Source organism: Columba livia, chromosome 16 (genome assembly GCF_036013475.1).
Source record: "Columba livia isolate bColLiv1 breed racing homer chromosome 16, bColLiv1.pat.W.v2, whole genome shotgun sequence".
Lineage (NCBI taxonomy): Eukaryota > Metazoa > Chordata > Aves > Columbiformes > Columbidae > Columba > Columba livia.
In genome coordinates, this window is record NC_088617.1 from 12,173,092 (window position 1) to 12,192,664 (window position 19,573).

The 19,573-nt window shown below is 39.4% G+C and overlaps 1 long non-coding RNA gene across 1 annotated transcript in view; it reads left to right on the top strand.

The window, feature by feature from the left end:
• The first annotated feature begins 1,349 nt into the window (after nucleotides 1–1,349).
• Nucleotides 1,350–19,573, top strand: part of LOC135575591 (uncharacterized) — a 235,871-nt gene continuing 217,647 nt past the window's right edge. The window contains exons 1-2 of the long non-coding RNA XR_010466643.1: nucleotides 1,350–1,965; nucleotides 5,024–5,267. This is a non-coding gene — a long non-coding RNA (uncharacterized LOC135575591). The remainder of the gene's footprint in view (nucleotides 1,966–5,023; nucleotides 5,268–19,573) is intronic.

Sequence of the window (19,573 nt, forward strand, 5' to 3'; positions counted from 1 at the left end):
TTGATGGGTGCTTAATGTTTACTTTGGAAATGTAGCAAATGATTCTGAAGCTATATTGAATTTTATCTATTTTTATTATGTTGCAGAATAATATTTCTCTTTCCTGACAAAATGTTATGACCAGTAATAGCAATGGCAGTTATGCATGTTCAAAAAAGAGTAATCAAATCTCATGCTTCAGGGCACGAGCTGAATTCCCCACTGGGATCCAAAAGGAATTTTCTCCCCCCAAATACAGCAGTATACAATCAACTAGGTATGTTCTTAGAGGTTTTCCAATTTCTTGGTTAGGTGCAGATTGTATGGAACAATAGTGTGATGTGGGACAGTGAAAATCCTCTATTGCTATAGCTTTGGGCTGGTTTTTGTCTGATTTTTCAAAATAATGTGTGTGGTTTGTTGTGCATTACAGTAAAGTTTACATTTTTTGTGCACAAGAAAGGGCCAAATATGCTTCGTGTACTTGACTTTGATAACAGTTACCATCGTGGGTAGTCACAACAAACTCAGCTGTGTTACTTGGTTTTGTTGTCTGTCTTTCTTTCTGTGGCTGCTATGCCGATCATTAAATGTGGGGGGTTTTGATTCCCATCTTGTTTGTTTGTTTGTTTCTTAGAAGTTATATATGGAAGTACATAGCTCATCTTGAAGGAAATTCGGCTTGGAGTTGCTTACCCTGTTCACGCTTTGCCTATCACTTTAGAGAAAGAAAAAGTGGATGTTCTAACAAGTTATACAAATAGAAAAAAAAAGAAATTATTTGGGTTGATAAATGAAAATTTAAAATATGTAGTAATATTACTAGCTATTGATATTGTCATCTTCAATCTTTACTTCCTCCTTGTTCGAATTACTGGGGGGAAAAAAAGTATTTTAAAAATGTTGTGATTACAATCATTCTGAAAGAATCAACTCGACAGGCAGACTGGGGAATCCTTATGGAAAACAGAGCACCTTGGTAAGCTGACCAGTGCGGTCTCTCTGCCCATGACAGGATTCAATATATTTGGTTCACTCTTGAGGCACATTTGACCATACGATCATATGATTCAACAATTCATCTGGGCAAACTATTCCATTGGCTTAAACAACAGAAAAATTTCCTACTATTAAATGTTTCTGGAAACCTGTCTGCTTCTTCTTATGGTGTTCTCACAAGAAATGGAGAACGGTTTGTTTCCTTCCTCTCTGCAGCAATTTTGGATATATTTGAAGACTTAATACATCTACTCACCAGACAACCCTGATTTCTTCAGCCATTCCTTTGTAGGTCATGTTTTCTGGACCTGGCACTATTTTCATTGTTCTGTGGCTGGGCGACATATGTTTCAAAGTGCAGCGCCAAAAACTGAATGCTGTATTGCATTTGAAATCTTCTCAGCACCAAGCGGGATTATTTCACATGTCTAACACATGACACCCCTGTTTATATGTCCCAGTTTGACATATGCCCTTCTTGCAACAGCACGACACTGTTGACTCATGTACAGCTTCTGATTCACTGTAACCCCAGATGCTTCCTTGCAGAACTGCTTTGTAATCAGTTGTCCCCATCCCATATTTGAGCAGCTGATTATGCATCAGCGACAACTTTGCACTGATTAATCTTGAATTTCACCCTATTTTTTCTGACTGTTTTTACAATTTGTCAAGAGCATTCTGTATTATAACACTGTCTTCAAAGGCCGTTGCCATTCCCCCTACCTTGGTACCACCTGCAGATATCATGCATAATATTTTCGGTTCCACTTTCTAAGACATTAACAGTATTGGGTATTACTGGGCCCAGGACCCACTCCAGGTGTTAGTCCAGCCTGACAATGAGCCGTGAAGGTGTAATTTTGGAGTATAATTTTCCGACCTCTTCCAGCCCCCTGCGATGGTGTCATCTGGAGGATATTCCACAGCTCACCCATGTGAGACTCACGTGAGACAGCGGCAGAAGCTTACACAAGTCAAGATTAGGTAGGTTTGACATAATCTATCCTGAATAAATCCATATTTATTTATAAATCCATCTCTCGTTTATCTCCAAAAACCTTGTTCTATGTTCTTATGGATAGTCTGATTCTTTTGTCCCAGTATTTTTATATGAACAGAAGGTAAGAAGACCCAGTGGTCCCTTCCCACCCTTCCATCTTGAAGACAGCTGCTGTATTTGCACTGCTGAGTCTGCTGGAAACCACTGGTCCTTCACAGGTCTTCAGGGACGGTCACTGGTGGTTCTGATATTTTTCTAAGATGAGTTTAATGGCCTGACCTTATCTACATGCTTCGTAAGTGCTCTTGAACCTCTTCCTACTGTAGTCAGAGCTCCCACTAATCTAACAGTGGTCTTGATTATTTTTGCAATCTGATCACAGCTGATTCCCGTAGCGAAGATGAAAGTAAAAAAGGCTTTCTTAGGGTGATCTGTCGAGAGCTTTCTCTGCTGAGTGACAGATGTAATCTTTCCTAGGTCTTTTCCTGCATAGAGCACACACTTACAAAACACTTTCTTCTTATTATGTTCCTTTCTAGTTGTATCTCATTTTGTGACTTTCTCTATTATTTTTCCCTGTGTGTTCCTGGTCACTAGAAGGCACCCCTTTCTGCATGTCTTTCACATTTAGACAAATACTTGTTTGTTTATAGAATGTATATTCAGGGTTTCTTTTGTAGAAGCATTCCTTGCCATGCTATACAGCTCTTTTTCCCTACAAAGGGTTATAATAGCAGCATTGGGGCAAAATAATGTTTTCCCCTTTCAGGCATTTCTCTGCACGCAGTTCAGTTACACCCAGTTTGGTGGGGTAGGGAAGGTTAAATTTCACCTCTTGGGATGAAAACCTGATATTGCTAATAATTTATACTTTGAGTAACAGCAGGCAGCATTTCCAGAGACCCTTGACTTCTAATCTTCAGCTAAAGGATTCACCCTTTGGCTGCAAAAGAGGCATTTGAGTTTGCAGTCCCATCTAACTGCAAAAAGTAATCTTTTGTGGCCAAGAAACGAGAATTTAAAAGAGTGCGATGGTTTGCACAGCTCTGGCTGCAGCTACCTTCACCAGCCACATCTGTGGTTCATCTTCCATCACAATGTCATCAGCTAGAATACCACATAAGATCTCATTCAGAACTATACATAAGGCTCACCATGCATTTTTTAACTATGACATCCTATTTCCAGAATTTATAATTCAGACTTGCAAACCTACTGCAGACTGAAACAGCCTGGAAGCTCTCATTTTAGGAACTGAATTTTCCTTCTTTAAATCACAACAAATCTCCAGTTTAAAAAAAAAAAAAAACAAACAACAATAAACATGCCACTTTTTCTGAAATAAGCACAGCAACACTGTAATACCATTTCCCAATCAAAAGAGCGAAAGCAGCTAATTGAATTGGTTCAATCTAAAAGTTGTTCATACTGCGATCCACAAACCTATTTTCTTCAGTGGATTTTGAGTTAAGTCCCTATTCGGCAGGCACATCGGACTAGTGGAATTATTTTCTTTTTAAACAAATAACAGTATCTTCAGAATTTTTTAAAATAATAAGAGTCCGCTGGAACTGGGCAAGAAATGGACTGGAGTCTATGAAGAGTCCTTGGAAAAAGGCATAACTGAGAAAGAAAGAAAAACTAGAACTGTCATTTTTAGGATGGAAAAGCAACATCAAGATGGCAATATGTTCTTCCAAAACATTTTTCCTTAAGTATCATATTTAGTTGAAAAATATGTCTTAATAGATTTTTGCAAATACGCTATGAATGTTAAAATGATAAAATGGACATGTTTCATGCAATGCCTGCGTAACTGCCGAATACATCCCTGCAAACTAGAAGCTTGAAGATGGTCTTGGGCTTTTTTTTATTCCGTGCATCAGAAAAAGGACTGTGCACTACTGTAATCGGGGAGGAGAGAGATGCAAAACACAAGGACTGGATATGGTCCTTTCTTTTAGAGAGCAATCTTGCGAAGGAATCCTGTGCCCGTATGAAATTCACACTTGGAAAGGTCTTGTTTGTTAGTTGGCAGGAGCTAAGAGGTTGTGAGGTTGTGTCTTCTGGAGGAGGCACAAAAGAAGGCAGAAGCAGTTTTCTTTTGGAAAGTAGAGCATCTTTCCTCTTCTGAAAGCGCTAAGGGGACAGGAGAGGCCAGGCCACTCACAAACACAGGCAAGTAAATATTTGGGGCTCTTTGATGCTGGATTTCTCTCTTCCTTTTAAAGATTGAGTAGCAATCCAAATAAAGAGAGCGGATAAACTGTGCAAAATATATACACAGTTGGCAAAACCATATGAACATCTACAGGAAACTTTGGGTTAGAAGCTGCTTGCCCTGAATAGAAGGGAAGGCAAAAGTCTGAACTTGCTTTTAAAATGGCTATAGCAGTGTCGATTTGACAAAGTATGTGAATACCCCTTCTGTCTGGATCATTTCATTACAAAGCACCAAGTCACCATGGTATTGGGATGTGTGCTATCCATTATGCCATAAATTAATTGTTTGTGCAGCGTAAGCCTATTCTTTATTTTATTGGTGTGATTATTTATTATTATCATGTATAGTCAGAGAATAAAATTATGCCGACAGTTGGAATAATTGAACTGAGATATTTGGGGCTAAAATGATACCGGTACTTCCTAGAGCCTCTAGTATTCCATCTCTGACAATGGTTGGGGAAAAGGTAAGGTGCTAAATACTTTCAGAATCTGTAATTCTCTATGTTGCCACTTGTAGTAAACTGTGTCATACACTGAGCCATACAGGGATTCTTTTCTAATGTCAAAAAAGGTGAAATAGACAAACACAGTTTACATGTACTACACTCGTTTGTTTAATAAACAATACAGAGAAAATGTAACCGAAATGCTAAAGCCACTAACAGAGACCAAATGCTTAATATGATTTTAATTGAAATGTAATTTTGATAAAAAAAAGAGATGAAGATTTCATGTAGCAAAAAGCAATAATTCTGTGTGAAAACTAAAGGAAGGCCAAAAAATATTTTAAAATAGGGTATTTTTTTTTTTCTACAGAAGATCTGCCAAAAAATTCTGAACATTAATGGAAACGTTTGTGCACCAGGCCCAGAAGACGTTGCTCTCCTGGGTGAGACCCCCCAGCTCCTCTGCAGGTGTTTCTAGTAGATTCCACGAACCCCTCATGAGCTGCAGCTGCCCCACACATGCAAAGATTGAACTCAGGACGTTTCTCCTGCTGGTTCCTTCCTACCTTCTCATGCAGATCCTCTCTTGGCTGTTCTGTATGTGTCTCTGTCAGGTAAGTAGTTATTAGTAGTATTTTTCCTTGTGTTTCCTGTGCTGTCTGGTTTGAATATGTGCTGTAGAGCAGCTTATCTGAAGGGAGTAATCTCTTTCTTTTTCTCTGTAAATTGAGAGTGTAACTTGCAAACTCAGATACCTACCACAGGTTGTTTAAGCCTGAGGTAAGTGCTGATCCTTAGTGTTTTGTCTGTAATCATCGTGCAGACTTCTTTGGGTTAAATGAAGTGTAGTTTTATCAGTGAATTGCATGCAGTTGCAAAGCTGGAGGTGGGAAGCAAAGAGCATTCTGTATAAATGACTGAGAGTTACCAAAGAAGCAGACCAGAAACAATTAAGTTTAGTAGAAATCTAAAAAGTAAAGAATAAGGACTGGGAGACAAAGTAGGGACCATCCTTTGTAATTGGCAACATTGGGAACAAAGAGAATATTTAGAAACAAGAAAGACTTATTGCTGAGCAGTAGTAATTTGTTTTGTATTAAAAGTGTCAAAAGCAAGAGTGATAATAAACCTAGAAAACTAGGTTTTGGGGTTTTTTTTTTAGAATCTGGAGGCTAACGGTGGAGGGAATAATGTACTTATGCTTACTCAGGAAAAATGCTGTGTAGTGCTCTTTGATTTAAAAAAGAAAAAAATGTTGGGAGTTTTATTTTTGTTAGAATACTTCTTTCTTTGTTCCTAAATAATGAGGCATTTCTAAAGCACCTGTGTCATCGTTGGCAATATTCCTTGCATCGTCTTGCACTGCCTTGCACCTGTTATGGAGGACACACAACGACTTCTTAGAAACCCTTAGTCTTAATCAGGGTTGTAGATCTCCAGTTTGGGTGCTGATCCACCCCATCCTTGGCTTATGGGAGATGCTGAGCCTGAGCGTTAGGATGACACTTTATCCTCCTTGACTTGAGTCTTGTTACCTGGTACTGGTTAGGAAAGATGTTTGGTTACATTACTCATTCCTGCCTTGCATGGTGATCGTTGTGCAAACGGGCAAATGCTTTCGTGTTCACAATATGTCTCCGTTTCTGAAAAAGGAGTCTGAGGCTGTTCAGTTTGGCTTTAAGAGTCTTCCATAAAAAGCGGGATAGTTAATGGGGGAATGGAATTCTGGTTTTGTGGAACGTTATTACAAAAGGAGACATCAAGCCATTTTTATGAAAATTGAATGACACTTTTATGGCCTTTCTCTACCGCTTTTAATATAAACTGTATAGGAAATACAGGTGAAGGGGGGAAAAAAAGTCCACCTGTCAAAATATAGCTCTGTTTGGTTACCTCTGTCCATGGGACAATTTTAGTAGCCTGTCAATCAGTGGGCTGCTAAATAGCCTCTCCAAAGCACAATCTGCTATTTCAGACGACATCAGTGTGTCAATCATTTATTGAATCAAAGCCAAATTTGAAGCAAAGCAAGCCCAGTTTGTCAATCACTTCTCGGTATTCTCTCCACTAACCACCTGACAGCTTTTAACTTTTCACTTTTATATTCCATGCAGCTAGTTAAGATTCTTTCATTTTTAATTGGGCTTCTTTTATGATTGGTAGCTAAGCAACTAATATGTTGTTTTATCTGGTAATAATGGGCCCAAACTTGAGAGCTTTCTTGACCATTCCTATTTGTTGTTGGGAAATTATTTTCCTTCAAGTTACTAAATAGCAGATGTAGCAGAAACAGTTATTTAATTATGGGTTGTCCTGTTGTTTCTATCTATAAACACTTTTGGCACTGTTTAAAAATAAACACTGCATGCGCTGGCAAATATATACTGAGTGATTTTAACTCCTGATAGAACCCCTTGGAATTTCACTGCTCACTTACAGGGAAAACTGGGTGCAAAATTGAAGGGATTGCCAAAAAGCAGTTTGGAAAAATATTAGCAGAGGACAGAGTGAGAAATCTCTGTTCCAGAATCCCACTTGGCTTTGATCCAACCTGATCAGCTTTCAGTCTTAATTTAGGTACAATTAAACTTCTGAGGCCAAGCACAATGCTCTGAACCACTATCTCTCCAAACGAGCCAGAAGCCCTTTCTGAGCAAGCTCTGCTGGCTTCTCAGTCCAAAACGGTGTTTTGAGTTAATTAAGATTTTTCTATACCTGAATTGTAAAATGTTTGGGTACAAGTTGAGTCCACCAAAGGTGACTGCAAATCCTGGTGTAGTTTCGGTTCCATCTCCCCATCATGCACGTGAATGCTGCTTTCATGTGTGTAATATGGTCTACAGCTAGGAGTAAATGGTTTTGCCTTTCTATTTCTGAAGACTGTCATCAGTAAAGCCAATGTGTTGTTTTCAGACAGAAAGAATTAACTTTCTGTCCTTTCCCTGAAGGGAAGTTTGGAAAAAGCACTATTTCTGTGTTATAGAAAATTCTATTTTGGGTTCAAAAGAGTTTTATTCATTTAATTCTTTTGCATATCTGTTTGATGGGCTTCTGGCTGTCTTTTGACAGACTGCTGTCATCTGGTTTGATCCAAAACTGTGAAACTCCAGATGTGCCCAAGAACTTGGGAGAACATGGGTATAGTTTTGCAAAAAGCTACAGTAGGTTTCAAGGCAATCTGATACCAAATGTACTTCGCAGTCCTATTTAAATTTTACTTTTCTTTTTTGTATTTTTACCAAGACTCAGTAAAAGACACTGACAGCCCATGAGGATTGACAGTGGAGAGGCAAATGGGGGCTTTGGAGTCCTACAGTGTTTCAGAAATCCAGTTCAAATGCTAAATGTAGGTACCTTTCCCTGTTATGAAGCTGAGGGAGGTTCTGGAGAGCACTGAGGATTATGCTGGTGCTATGATCAAGTGTCCCTCTCTTAGGAGGAAGATCTCCATAGACTGAGATTGGCTAATCAATTAACTAAAACAAAAGCTGTAAAGCATATCATATTTTGAAATTTGATGAAAACAGCAACCATTGCTAGCTTACAAACGAATTCTTAAGTGCCAAAAAATATGGTTGTTTTTTGGTTTGTTTGATATATTTTTTTTTTCTTCCTGTTCTTGAAAGGATTTCTGAGACCTTCCATTGAAATGAATTTAAGTAATAATGAATTACTATGATATCAAGGATGGGCATCTAATGTTCAGTGACATTCTGACAAATGAGGTGTAAGTTTGCCTGACTGCACAAGTGATTAAGAGATTTTTTTTTTTAATGGACAGATTTGTACTATTTTTATAGCTAGATATTAACAAAAGGTTTTAAAAAGGTGTTTTGATCCCAGGCTGCCTCCGTAGTTTGGCACAGATTGTTAATCTTGGCTCAAAGGGTGTTCAGGCCTGGCTGAACATGATGCTGAGCTCTTGTAGTTCAGGCATCTGAGCAGAGGGGAAACCCACACAGCACCCACCTACACAGCACCTGGTCTGTGAATCGGCAGAAGACTCTCAATGGAAGAATTAAGATACACAAGATCATAAATATTATACCAATAAGAGAAGGACAAGGTTAAGAAAACCAGAAACAATTGTAGAGGTTGCTTTGTTTGTTTGTTTTTCAAACAACTCCACTTTGGTCATTCACGTTAAAATAATACTCAGAAAAGTCCTTCTGTGCACAAAAATGCCAGTGTCTCTTCATATATGTTATTACTCTTGTCCTACAGCTCTTCTTAAGGACCCTTTGTACCAGAAGAGATGATACTTTTAGGTCCATTCAAGCATATAAATATGTACAGGGAGCAACCCAAAATACCTACTTGGTTGAAATTCCCAACTGGACAGAAATGCTGGAGCAGAGTCTCTCTCTGGATATTGATGTGGTACTTTGCTCAGTCTTCAATACATCTGCTGAAAAACAGTGACTTGCCTTGCAGTGTCATTGGTTACACAGGATGCACAGGGACTGAAAAGGTTTTTAGAGCCATATATTTCAGGCCAATTTACAAATATGGGATCTGAGTCTGCTCTTGGTTAGTGGTAGTTCTTTTCTGAGTACTGTGGTAAGGCAGATGCCTGTTATGTAGAATTAGAGAGAGAAAAAATGAACTTTCCTTGATCTTTAGTGCTACCAAGTGCGATGGCCAGGTTCTCTATCGCAGGGTGCACACAGGTCTTTGCAGTGGTGCAGCCCCAGTACTTGAACTGAGTTTGTTTCTCTTTGCCATATATTGAGGGTGGTTCCTGTAGTTCCTGGTGGAATTACCACTCGTCCCCGAGGGAACTGTGAGGGGTCTCCATCTAAAATGACAGTTTTCTCTTACCTACTTAACAAGCCCATTTTTCCTATGTATGTGTCCAAGAGGTGATCAGTGTCAACTGCCTTTGTCCACCTCCAGCCTGGGAGCAGCACAAAGACAAAAATGAGGAATACCCTTCCTAATCAGCCCTCTGAATGAAGGGAGAACTTGCTAAAGCAGAATGTAGTTATGTGTGCTGGTCTTTATCCAGCATGCTCTGTTTAACACAGTTACCTTTCCAACAAGTAAAATGGCATCTTTAGCTATGCCGAGTGCTTGAATTCTTTGAGTTTACATCTCAAACGCCTACTAACCAGGAGCACTGTGCAACCCGCTAAATCTTCAGTAACCTCACCCATGTCACCTTGGTGTTACTTGGAGCTCATTCTGTCTCGTTCTTACCAACCCACTGTGCAGCTTCCAGCAGTCAGAGCATTTCCAGGAGCACAGAAAAGAGGCTATGGTTACAAAGCATTTTTATAATCTAGAATTTATACATTGAACGCTAACTGGTGTCGTTTAGAAGCACTGACTACTAAAACTGATAGCTTTCAAAACAGAAAAGCAAGGCTTAACCCTTTCTCATTACACAGGTACTCAAGTGCCAAGTGAGGTTTTCCTTGCTTGCATGTGGAAGGGAAATATTCTATTCAAGATGGGTTTTGTTCAGAGCAATATTTGTTCTTTAGAACTAGAACCAAGAAGAAAATGGGTTAATATGAGCATACAAATCTGTATACACATATTCTATGCTTGATGCCATGTAGGATATTTAAAACCATGGAAAATCACCCCAAGATATTTCAAAATAGCAACAAAAAATTAAGATTGCTGCATTTTAAAACCTGGCTATTATTTGTCTTAAATAGCAGACTCAGCTGTGGGTTTTTATAAGTCTTAAAATATATGCAGGATTTCATACACCTACAAAACCCATCTTTTGTTAGTAATGGCTTTCTGATTAATTGCATATGTTCTATACTCACAAAGTTGAAGAGTATTTGAGTGCCTGAAATTATGAGCACTTCAGCAACCCAGTGAAGATATCTGCAGTGTAAACTTCGCACATGCATGGCCTGCCCTGCCAATGACCTTCATCTTGTTCTAGCAGGGGAGCGCAGTGTGTAATGCACTCAGTGTTAGCTTTGCCTGATCCCTTTCTAAGCACATACTAATAACATTCATGTAAGTATAGACGCTGTTATGGGCTCGGGTCACTAGAGGATATAATTAATTAAAATCACTTGACCTCGGAAGAAGGTCCTTTTTTGAACAGGTAACGCTCAAAGAACCCACTTTTTCTATACCATCTGGTATCCCAAGGTTTTTATAACATTTAAAGAAGAATATAAGGGCTACGGTACTATTAGGACTTCATCTAGCTGAGCTAAGTTGACTGTTTTGAGGCAAGAATAGACACACCAATCTGAAAATCTGTATTACTTCATGCCTCAGTTTGTCTCAGAATAAATACTGACATGATGTTTTCTGGGACTTACTCTTCAAGGATGGCATGAAACTTAAATTTCACCATCTTTGGCGACTTTATTTTTTCTGATAAAATATAAATTCATTTGACAGTGATATAACTATGCCTAAAAAATTGTGCAAACTACCAAGCCTTGTAGTTCCTCCTCAAAGAACAGATCACAAGCTCTTCAGTGCCATTCGGTATTGGAACCTATTCTAAAACTGAGAGGATGCCTAGCAAAAGGCTTGTGCTATTCTTTGCTATTACTTAAAACTTAAGTTCTAAGTTTTCATTCTTATGAAAAAAGCCAGGTGTTTTATTGATAACATCTTACGTGTCTGTTACAGTTATGAAAATTGTGAAGTACAGGATATCATGGTGTTTGGCATATAAATGATAACCAAGTATTGCTCTTTGCACAACCGCACAGACTGTCAACTTGATCAGATGCTGATTTTCTTTTTTTTTCCTGACTCACTTCACAAGTCTCTTGAAAAATTAACTTCTGAAAACATAACTGAATACTTTATAGAAACTCCCTTTATCACTCCTATGGGCAAATTTCATTGACTTAGAATTTAAGAGCTAATTCTGCTTAAGTTATATTCTCTTCATTTCACATCGGCAGCTAATGAAATAAGAGAACACTAAGGAAATAATTAAATGTTTTGTGATTAGGGCTATGGTGCATCAGGATGCAAATAAATACAAGCCAATATATCCTTTCATGAATTAAATTTGTTTTTATTTTGCAGCCTTTGATGTGTGTGTACCACAAACTAAAGTCTTTCAGAGCATCATTGTCTTATCCTAGGACCCTACGTAACTCACTCGTGCTGAGGTACAGTACGTGTCAGGTCAAAAGCCGCAGGGATGTGCTGATTGTAGGTATGTGAAACGCTGATCAGAGGAGAAGCAGTGAGGCCCTTTTCTATACGTCGATTATACTTATTTCTTTCAGGTGCCTTTGAGCTTCATATGGGTTACAAATTTATCCTGAATTTCTGCGACAGATTAGGGTTTAAAAAAAGCAAAACACTAAAGAAATGTTCGGATCAAATATTCAATAGATTTTCTTTTCCCTGTAACCAGGCTGTGGTTTGTGGGCTGTTTTCTGCCTCCTCCATTTTCCAGAGTGCTCTGTGGCCTCTTGGACCATTGTTTGGAAAGACCTTTTCGAAATAGGAAACAGCAATGCTTACCAAAGTATTATTAGGTTAATTCCAGCCAGACTAAGCTTCAGGAGAGGTCCCTGACATCGAACAAACCTGTTTCCTTCACTGGGATGTGTCAGTTAGAAACACCAACTGCAAGGATTTCTTATATTCTCATGAAAAAGGAAGGAAACAGCTGGTAAATGTTTCACAGATGGTAAAGCTCTTGGCATCTCTCAGGAGAGGGCCACCCATACAGATGGCTCATTATTTTAACATTTGGATTTTCATCTTATTAAAACATCTTTTTTTTTTTCTGGTTTTATTTAGCATCATAAATTCTCTTACACTTTAGTTAACAACTCGGTGATTTGGGGAAAGTGTGTGTGCTATAAGGAACATCATTTGGCTAAAACACGTATCTGCATCATTTTTCTCAGCTCCGATGTACAGTGAGTGGACTTGAACCTGATTAAAAATACCAAATGCAAGCAAATGCTTAGAAATATGACTTTATCAAGCAAAGGTCAGCTAATCCTGTAGAGAAGCTGAATTATTCAGCAAATGAAGAAATGTACTGAGTGAAGCAAGCAAATATTTCTATCTTGGGCATTACATCAATTAATGCTATGGTGCTTTCTGCATACACCATCATAGACAGGCACTGCATGTGCTGAGTGTTAGTAAATGTTTTGTGTTTATAGAATCCCCAAATACAAAATACTAAATTTAAAAAGATCTGGTCAATAACCCAGGTGATGCTCAGGTTTTCAGAAATGTTTGTAAAATGATGCGTTTTCAAACGCAGTTCCACCTTGCATTTATGATTGCACATGCAATCATAAACATGCAAATAGATGGTATGTTTAGCATATGTTATACATAAATCCCAATTCCACACAGTTTAGTAAATATCATTAGTCCCATTTGGTTTTATGGCAAGGGAGGGGATGAAAACAGTGCCAAAAGCCGGCAGAACTTGCCCTATGGGGCAGAGGAAGTAGGGGCAGACCTAAATTGAGTTTGGATGTTCTGGTTTTTGGCCTTAGTGCTTTATCTTACTTGTTCCCTTGATACAAGCTGCTCTCTTCAGTAGTTGACACTGCACATGCATGGTTTGAAGAAGCTGAGGCAGAGATGTGTAGCCCTTTCTGCAACACAAAGCAAGCAATAGGTAGGAGATAGTGTGAGAGAGGAGGAATGAAGAAAAAATCCTGAACGTAATGCCAAATCTTTGGCCTCTGTGTTTTTTCAGAGACTTTTTGGTTTTTCAAGTTTCAGCATGGCCTCTCCAAGAAACTACTAAAATATAGACTTATGGTGTAAATATGAATCCACAATAGCACAGATTGCCGTAGGGATCCATCCATGAAGATTAAAAAGTAGCAATTGATGCATGTGCTACAGCTGCCTTGTAATTCTCATTATAGTCCTAGCTAAGATGTGTGCTGCCTTAAATACTCTGGGTTCTACATGATGAGGTTTGTCCTCTGCAATTTCGTTTCAGTTAAAAGTTAAATAATCAGGAGTGGGAAGAAAGAAACTTGTCTTTTCTGCCTGTGAATGTGCAACTCTCCCTTGATTCCAGTAGGTTATACCAACAGCAAAGATTTGGCCCTAAAGCTAACTGAAAATATTTCATTAATAAGTACAGGGAGAGAATTGTGGCATGTAAATCATTGGAACTCCACTGATGCCAGTGTAGCTATGATGATGTACATCAGCTGAAGAGTCCACCTGTAGAATTCACATTCCTTCTGAGATCGAAGATGTGTCAGCAAATGGTAAACTTCATTTGTATTTTTGAGCCTTCTAATTTAAAAATAGCCAAATTGATTTATTATTAAATGGCTGGGCTCTTATGGCGAGACTTTGTATGCCACGTTTCAACCAGACGCCACTCTTGCAGCCAAGCTGTAAATCCTTCCGAAATGAGGTTTTTAGCTGAAATGCTGAAAACTCTGTAATGCTTGTGGGTACTGCTGTGTCATATTTATAATGGATGGGCTAATCTAACCATATCCTAAAAAATGAAAGGCATGAGAGTCTGGATGGCTCAGAGGGTTGGCAGAATTGCCAACTTAAATTCGCTCATAGCCAGAAGTGACAAAGTTGTTACCATTTTTGGAAGCCTATCAGATGAGTTGTTGAGGCTCAGTCAATTTGTTGTCTTTCTGTCCTTTGACAGGCCAAAGAATGAGTGAGCCATGGAGGAAACCGGTGCTTTAGCTAGCTGCTTGACTTTTGGTTTACATGGCATTGCAACTGATGCCTTTCAGAAGTACTGTACTTGTTCTAAGGAAAGATACCCTAATGGGCTGGTGGATTGTTGAATGTTTAGCATGAATGCTCTGGGTAGTGAGGAACCTGACATGCAATGTTCATCAACCATGGAATGGCTGCTGTAATACGGAGAGGGGAGTATTTCCAATATCCTCCCTGACCTGCTTCCAGACTCTGCTCTACTGTTTATTAGCACATTTTCATAGGCAACTCAATTCTCTAAATATTGTAGGAAGCTTATCAGAAATGCTCAGAACTGTTGATTCTACTAGGATCCCAGCAAACTTACATTAGAAGGTATTTTGGGGCTCATCCGGTACCACATACCTGCACAAAGGTGGGATGAGTGTTGAAATTAGATCCAGCTTTGAAGTCAGATCAATTTTTTCAGGATCTTCTTCAACTAAGTTTTGAATATCTCAGTGGATGGAGATTTTGCAGCCTCTTTGGGCAATCTGTTTGCATTGCAATGGTGATTGAGCATGTGAACCAAGAAAGGGAAGATATATTGACTGTGTGCTTCTGTTTGGTTTTCTGTGGAAATCAACTAAATGCAATAGGGTAATACACTTAAGCAGATATCAAGAAAAACATGTTAGTGCTGAGGCTGTGAGGGATAACAGGGCATTTGTAAATTGGGTGAAAACGGGTGGCCAAATAGAGGGGTGGGAGATCGTGGTTGAAGGGCAGGTTGTTGTATCACCCCATGGGTCATAAGAAAACTGGGGGATCCTTTACAGATGCTCCAGCAGCAGGAGTAGCTTCAGGTGGATCTTGCAGCCTCTTGAGTTTCTATTGACTACAGTAAACAAATACATAAAAAGCAGGTTTTGTTAGTTCTTGTCAGGCAAATTGCTAGTGTCTTTTTTTAAGTCTTTAATTGCAGTATTTAGTGCTGATAACTAAAAAGGTACAATCTCTAGCTGAGACTGAAAGCTGCTTTTTACCATTAATGTCTTCATTTGTGTTTCTGAGGTTTGGGTGTGCTGTACTCTCTGAAAAAGGGCATAGTGGAAATAAAGTGATACAGAAGGTGAAATAAGGGAGATACTTACTTTGTCTCTTGAGAGCTTGTATTTGCAACAAATGAATGCCACCATTACTTTCAAGCTCTTCCAAAATGAGAGTTTCTAATCATGCACAGTAACAGGTATTCTAATGGACTCCTACTTGACCATAACACAAAAACAAGTAGTGAAATGAGAAAAATAGCTAATGAACTGCACAATACAAAATGTACACTTGTCTCTTGAGACTTACTGCCACAAAGCATCACTGAAATAGCTTGGTAGGAGTCACATTAGATATCTGCATGCAGGCTGAGTGTATCCAAACAGCATTAGCCTTAAAACCAGTTTGAGCTATATGGCCCTTTCTGCTCTATATGAGAGGTTAATCACTAAGTAGCAGAACTGAGAAGAGGCTTGTGCTGTACATATGTGTGGTGCAATGTCTTGTGGAGGTGGATTGTCATTGCTGCAAACAGGCTACAGGAGAGGATGGACCAGTGACCTTTACATAATACAGTAGTTTGTTTCGTGTTTGTTTTACCCTTTAGAAACGTGTATCCTAATTCTGTGTAGGCTTAAATGTTATTAGCTTGCAAGGTAGTGTGGATTGCATCTCTGAAATCTAATGTGGGCATGGGGGCTCTCTTTTTGATCATTATAGGGTATGAGTGTTTTGTAATTCTTCTAGTGCAAAAGAAGCTGTTTGGTGACAGGCATCAAGTCAAATTCCTGCTAGAGGCTGGCAGCAGAATACATTTGTCTGTTTAACTGCATGCAAAACACTTGTCAAGACAGATTCTGGTCCTTTCTCCTAAGCAGGGAGTCTCACTACCTTGTGTTCCAGATACCCTGGCAGAGAGGCTGATGCAGAAGCACATGCTGAGCTGTTACCAGGACTCTTACCATGTCTCTGGTTCCGGCATCTGCCAGATGGAAACCTCACTAGCACGTTGCAAAGGGAGAAAATTGAAAGGCAGAAACATTCACATCTGGAGGTATACTAAAACAGAACAGTCTTTCTTAAGACCCTTTAAAGAGATGACAGGTTATCTCATTCTTGAATGCATTTGCCACCATGTTGCCACATTCGATAGGAAAACATGGGGGTAAACAACTTCTTTTGGGATGGGACAGAGGGTGGAAGGCTGTAGGAAGTGTAGTGGTGAGACTGCTGAGCTTGCGTGGGTGGTGGGCAAAAGAAAACAAAAGCCTGGAAATGAAGCTTCAACTTTCCCCTCTGAAGGAGGAAATTAGTTCTGCTTTGTTCCTCTCCCACTGTGCTTGGATGTGATATATGAGTTTTTCTTATTTGGTGGCTTTGGAATGTGCTAGAAACTCTGTTCAAAAACTAAAGGTGTAGAAGTATGGGGCTAAAGTTGCTACTTATTGTGCTAATGTTCTTTTAGACCCTTTGTGCTATTAAAGTTGTGCTTATCTTCATGCTGTACCTCTGTATTTACAGTTGATATCTCCCTTTCCATGTACATGTTACCTTTCTTTCCATTCCACTCACTTTCATCCCTTGTTGTCTTGACTCCTCTGCTTCCTCCTGTGTGTATTTCTCTCTGCCCCTTTGCCAATTCAGAAGTGTTATTCTATCATTTCAAGTGCTTCGAGCTACCTCTGGGGCCACCTCCTCCTTTAGCACTAGCTGACCTTTTCTGAAAGCCAGCCTCACCTCTTCAGAATCCAACTTCAGAGGCTAAAGAGACAGGCAGGCTTTGGCACGTGATGGTCAGGTCTGGCAGAATGTGTATGTGCTTTGGAATGGGAGGAGGGAAGGACAGGACAGGGCTGAGGCAGCTGAAAATGATAAACCTGTCACAAACGGCATCCCTGAAAGCCCCAGAAATATTGAAATATGCTGAGGAAGAGTAAACCCCCACCCTTGAATTCATACCTTTGTCCAACCTGCGGTTCTACAAAATTCCTGCTTGCTATGTTGTCATGGCACAGATGCTTTGTACTGCCTTTTTGTTCTTGTTTCAGCTTTGAGAAATCTCTGCTATCTTAATTATTAACCTGTTATGCTTAAGTTTCATTACCTATATATTTTTTAATGTCTTCTATTGAGGTGACAAGTGAAAGTGGTAGTTCTGCCACTGCTGCAGTGCTTTAACTTCAGACTCTGCACTCACTGAGCGCCTGTAGTAATGACTCCCGTAAAAGTCTTTTGATTGTTCTCTGATGCAAATCGTGATCAGCAAAAATGTACCATTTTCTTCATAGCAATTGTATACTGCTCAACTTCTTTGGTCACCTTATTGAAGCATAAGTCAACATTAGGATAGGTTCATAAATACTATGGTAAAAATTTAAACACTTGTAAAAAAGCATATGCCTCTGTGTTGTTTCTTATGGAAGAAGCAGAACAAAAATGTTCTCATTCACTTGAATCAGTTTATTTGAGGCTAACCTCTCCTGGGGGAAGCAGGAGGGAACACCGAAGTGGGATGTGGTAGCATAAAAAGTACTTAAAGCACAACAGCTAGCTACAATTACCATTTGTAAGCCATCCTCACCAGAGTCAGGGCTGCATCTCTGCCTGCAGGTCTTCTGGGCACTTAGAGTTTACAGTTGAGCTATTTGTGTAGCCACCAGCTACAACAATGAAACTTCAGTAAAAATAATGTTGCTAAAAATCTCCTTTTTCAACTCCTACATATCTGATGGGGGGAGAATTTCGATAGGGATGTATGAAAACAAAAGGTTTTATTCCCTGACTCTTGCAGGTGTGATTTGGATTTATCGCTGAACTCTGTCTGTTTCTTGACTGAATTACACCACTTCACTATTACAGCGGCATTGAGATAATTAATTCAGTAATGTTTGTATAGTGCAAATGCAAAATAATAATTATCCTCTTATAGCCCCTTGTTTGTATATCCACTTCCATGTGGAAATGCCCTCAAACTGAGTAAACATGCACAGATGAGCATTAAAATAAACCTGTCGGGAGCAGAGACTCAACAGCCCACCTCTTGCAGTCACCCTTTGTCCTGCTCACCCTTACGTGTTCAATATCCACCCAAGGCCGTTTGGCTGTGTTGGGGCTGGGGCAGGAGCTCCTACCTTCTGTCTGGCTTTTTTTCTTTGTTTGCTCTGTTCTTTGTTTGCACAGCTCCTACGTGCTCAGTGGAACTTGGCTATAGCCACGGCATCTTGAGGAGGGGGAGAAATAACCCCAAACCAACAACAATGCTATGTCGTCCTTTTTATGAAGGCTCTAAATATAACGATTGAAGCAAAACAATACAGTCAGATAAACAAAGAAATGCAAGCAGTGCAAGCAAAAGCCCCTTCAGCAGGTATGAAGTCAGCCAGTCTTCATTTCTTTTGTATGTTTTAGCTAACAACCCATTGAACTAACGAGAGAAAGAAAAAAAAAAAAAGGAACAAAGGCTTAATGCTATTCCTCACTGCTCCTTTAAATACATTAATACCAGTATAAAAGGTCTGATTTAAAGGAACTAAAAGGAACTAAACCAAGGATGTTCAGCTAGGACTGCTGGTTTCCTTGAATGTTCCCTGAAGAGCAGTTGTGGAGCGCGGTGCTCGGGGCAGATGGGTGATGTGATGGCAGGTTGTGTGACACCTCACAGCACGGCTGCTCGCAAGGGATTAAACTGGTTTAAGCAACTCTGATGCTGTTGCTACAATCTTTGCTTGTATCTTAACTTTATATGCTGTTCCCACCATTGTACCCCACCTTATTTGTAGCTGCAGAGTGAAGCAGACCTAGGAAGAGCGATCTGCCTGAAAAAGAATCTGGACAAGAGAGGAAAAATTAATACAAAATTAATAAAAAAGGTTGTTTTAAGTTTCCTTCCTACATGAGTAGCCAGGCTACAATGGGGGTGAAGGTGATCTGGAAACAGAACAAGCTGTAAATGGAGGGGTACTTAGCCATAGCTGCCACAGGAAAGTTTCTGGTGGAACCACAACACAGCTTCAGAGCACAGTCTCACTCCCAGTAGCAAAACAATACTTTTACAACAGAATGAGGGACAAAAGCCTCATTTTCTGATTCCCCTTTGCTAGTTTGATCCCTATCCTATGTGCAATGGCTTGCTACAAGACAAGGTAAAATCAGGGCTAGAGGGAAAAACATGTGTTATCATTCAAATAGAAGTAATACTGTTGCATGTTATCAATGCACTTTAAATCATCTAGTTGAAAGAGTAACAAAGGACATAATTGTGCAA